This window comes from Dromiciops gliroides, chromosome 3 (genome assembly GCF_019393635.1).
Source record: "Dromiciops gliroides isolate mDroGli1 chromosome 3, mDroGli1.pri, whole genome shotgun sequence".
Lineage (NCBI taxonomy): Eukaryota > Metazoa > Chordata > Mammalia > Microbiotheria > Microbiotheriidae > Dromiciops > Dromiciops gliroides.
Window position 1 is genome coordinate 654,763,849 of NC_057863.1, and position 4,508 is coordinate 654,768,356.

General features: G+C 42.3%; 1 pseudogene; it reads right to left on the reverse strand.

The window, feature by feature from the left end:
• Positions 1-451: 451 nt before the first annotated feature.
• LOC122750258 lies at positions 452-1,631 on the reverse strand (annotated as a pseudogene).
• Positions 1,632-4,508: the final 2,877 nt, after the last annotated feature.

Here is a 4,508-nt window from a genome sequence, read left to right on the forward strand (position 1 = left end):
AAGGGAGAATAAATCGTGGCCAAACTTCATGACAGTTGCAGGCAAAAGTGGTGCAGACCGGCAGGTGTGCCGAGTTAGGCTCAAAGTCAGCTCAGTGGGGTGTGTCCACTCCAGGTGTCCTCCTGGGGAAGTTAAATCAGCAGAATAGTACCTGGGCCCTTGCTAAAGTCCTTCTCCCAGCCTTTTCCAGGACACTCTACCACCTGCTCGTGGTCAGACTTAGGGAAGATATCGATTCCTAGTCCCACAAGGACTGAAAGACTATGTTCCAATAATCAAAGCCTCACATGGATTTCTGGGTCGAATTTAATGATGATGACCAAAATGGTGAATTGGTTTCTTGACTCAGGATACAGCAACAACATACAATCGCAAAGAATACCACGACTCTGTCATTATTATCACAGAAAAATAAAGGACAAATGGGAATTCTTTGTTTGTTTGCTTGGAGGGGAGAGGTGAGGTGGAAGAGGGCATGAGAAAAGGGTTATGGGGTGGGGGATACAGAAGGTATCTGTAGGTCTAGTCCACTTAGTTTTTATACTGAAAGGATTCTTCTCCTGTCTCATTGAGGAGACAGGTACAGACAAGTGCCTCTGTCACTGAGTAAGGGTCACAGTTGGCAGAGGGGCGGCCATCTTCAAAGTAGCCCTTTTTCTCCTGCCCAACCATCCTGGGAATTCAGATGCTAGTGCCATGGTTGAATACACCAGCAGAGAACTCATTGATGTTGGATGGCTCATGGAAACTTGTCAGGCGATGGGCATCATCCCGACACCCTTTGGGGTCTTAGGCTGGAATGTGATACTTGTGTTGCTTACTTAGTCTCTCAATGACTTCTTCAACAACCTTTAGACCATTCTCTTCTGGCCTGGCCTTGATGCTGAAGTCAGGAGGGCAGCCAGTTCCATTCTAGTTTCCAGGGATTGGCTTGGGATCAAACGTCCCTGTCATTCCAAAACCTTCACACACTCGGTGGAGGATGAAGCGACAATCCAGAGGTGATGCCCCATTTCGATCCCTTCACACAGTGTTATCTGGAACTTCTGCTGAGCGGGCATTGCTTCAGCATCTGTCCCACACATTTGAGTCCCACCTATAGTAAGGAGTAAGGAGCTTCTGCTCTACCTCTTCCATAGGTTTGGTCAGCTCCCACGCCACAGTAAGAGGGACCGTGGGACCCGGGGAAACAATTGGGAGGCCAACCAAAAGGGTGTCCATCTGTTCCCATGAGAGTATACTCTTGCTCCCTACCAAACCAGGGTTTCTGGCTGGTCACCATATCCATTTTCCTTCTAAAGGTATGCCTCAAAGTGGTCGTCTCTGCAGGCTTGCAGTGAAAATGTCACAAAGAAGCAGTCTGTTGGGGTCCCCTCTGAAGGGGTCTCAGAAAAGAGCAGCAGGAACAAGGTCCATATCACTGTTAGAGCCTTCAAACTGAAGAGTGCTGGAGCCATCAAAATCTCATTCAGGTAGTTCATCAACGCTTTTTGGTTCACTGTCTAGGGTGCGAGTTCTACAGTGCTGTCCCTCCCCAGTACAATCAATCCAAACATACATGGTTCAGGTACATCTGCTTGATATTTTTGTTCAAGAGAGAGCTGGCTGAGGTGGCCATGTTGGAAGCTGTCCTGGGCCTTGAAGGGTGCAGAAACAAACTGTCAAAGTCAATGGTGTGGGAAGATCTTTCTGCAGGCTGGCAGGCAGGTGGGCAGGGTGGCAGCTCTAGCTGGTGGTGGTGGTGGCGGCTGTGGTTGTAGCCAGGACAGCGACTTCCATTCTCAGCGACTTCCAGATCTCATTGGAAAGAAAATTGAAAGAGTTATTTTCGACTGGATGAGTCAGCTAGGGTCTCTAATATTTCAAATATTGAATATACAAATGAAAGTTCTTTAGAATCCTCTTGGGATGAAATCAAAATTTTCATCAGGATAAATGTTCTAGAGAGGAGACTACCCTGCAAAGGTCACTGAGAAAGATAATGTGCAAACACAGTGGTAATAATTTATTGCAAAGTTTAATTAACTCCAGAAGAGACTATGTATATATATGTAGACAGACTATACCATTTATACTATCTATAAGGCTAGGGAAGAATTACATATTTTAAGCAATAAGAATAAAATGGTGAAGGAAATCACCTATTACTTCTCTTCTAATGAAATCTTTTTCTGCAATTTACCATTAGCACAAAGCAAGTCAGCGTTTTGAAAAGAACTTATTGACTTCAAGGTTAATTGCCATTAAAATGGGAGATGGAGGGGAAAGAAATGGGCTGAACCTGACTTTACTGTGTATTAAGTAATAATAGGTTGAAAGAGTCCATTCTAGGGGGCACCTAGGTAGTGCAGTGGATAAAGCACGGGCCCTGGATTCAGGAGGACTTGAGTTCAAATCTGGCCTCAGACACTTGACACTTACTAGCTGTGTGACCCTGGGCAAGTCACTTAACTTCCTCTGCCTTGCAAAAGAAAGAAAGAAACAAAGCAAGAAAGAAAGAAAGAAAGAAAGAAAGAAAGAAAGAAAGAAAGAAAGCAAGAAAGCAAGCAAGAAAGAAAGAGTCCATCTGCCTAAACCAAAGGTGGTAAAATCATCAGACTTAGTAAAGAAGCCTCATATGGCAAGCAACTTGCTTTCTTTCTGTAAAGCTCATTATAGAGTAAAATAAAGGGCCCTAAACAACATTTCCCAGATAAGCAACTCCTTTCTGAGGGGCAGTTTCAGTAGCAAGGAGGAATAATATTTCCTCTGGGCCTCTTAAAGTACAACCTCTAAACTCTGAGAAAAAGCCATGTTGTCAATTAAAATGTGGGCAGCTTTGGAAATGACAAGAGAAGGACGCAGGCACACTTTGTCCTTCTAGCCAGGATTGTCAGTTTTCTAGACACCCACTCCAGAATGCACCGATTTTACAGAAAGATGGGTAATATTCAGAGAGGCTGCCCAACTGGTCTTTCCAGGGATAAAGCCTCATCTCTTGATCACTTCCCAACCACTGATTGCACCCCCTTCATTTTGTCAGTAGCCAGGGAAGATAGACATTTAATAATTTCTACATCTCAAAAATGAAAATATATTAAGTTTTATACTTCTGCAATTCTGAAAAGAACCAGGTCAAGAGTTCTCCACATTACAAAAAAAAGGGGGTGAGGGATATTTATGTAATCATTTAAGATTGGAAATAGGGGCAGCTAGGTGGCGCAGTGGATAGAGCACTGGCCTTGGAGTCGGGAGTACCTGAGTTCAAATCCAGCCTCAGACATTTAACACTTACTAACTGGGTGACCCTGGGCAAGTCACGTAACCCCAATTGCCTCACTAAAATAAAATTAAAAAAAAAAGATTGGAAATAAAATTTCTCTTTCATGAACTTTGTTTTCTAATCGAGAGAACCCAGTGGTAATTGCTATTGGAAAAAACTAAAGCATTTACATTCTTTACTTTGAAAGGGTAACATCTGACTTTAATTGTTCTGAGCAATGTATATCTGACTGAGCATTGCCTGGGACTCTAAAGGTTAACTAGTCTAACAAACGAAAGCTCAGGAAGGATTCAGCCAGAATATTATATCAATACGAGCATTATGAAAAAACAACAACACTTCCCATGAGGGAGGTAAAAAAAATTTGATTAAACCTTTATATCCCATTTTAAAGATCACAGGAAAAAACCCCAACACATTTTGATTACTTCAGAAGCAATGGAATTTTGAGATTATTCCATGGTTAAATGTGGTGGCAAAATCCAATTGATTCTGGAGGGGGAGGTTGGGGGTCCAGGAGAATGAATCATATATTGTTATAGTGTGGTTATATATCTTCATTTTCCATTTACCACGTTTTATAACCTAAGTTCTTAGAAGCCCCTTGCAATTCAGCTGTATGAACTAGAAAGCCCCTATGGAGGGTGACCTTCAGTGTGCTTTTGGTCTGCTTAAGCAGCCACTGGTCATTGAGAAGCAAATGTTTGGAGTAAAACTCCATGCCCATCTCAGAGAACAAAATATGCACATTCTCCAGTGCCCCATTCTGAGACAGTCAGATGTCTATAGCTTGAAGTTTCTGGAAACTGCAAAGTCAAGAAAGGGAGACTGTGCTTAGTTGTTCACAATGTTATAAAATCATAGAATCTCATAATGTTAGAGGTGGATCTGGCCCTTACAAGAACAATTTCAGCACCTGAAATGGTTCTAATTAATTTGTTCAGATTTATTCACTCATTCATTTGTCAATCCAGCACCTTCTATGGATTCACTTCTGTCTTACCATTTGATTTGTGAAACTGACATTTTAAAACGTGTGCTCCGGTATTTTGGACTTGACAAGGAAATAAAATTTTTCATTCTCCCAATACAAGAAGGGAAGAACAGACTTAAGATGCTGGAATATGACATACAATCTGGAAATTCTAGAATACCAGAGCTAAAAGAAACCTGAAAGATCTTTTGGCTCAAGCTTCCCATTTCCTTTTCCTGACTAGATGCTAAGGTGCCATGATAAGAAAGGGAG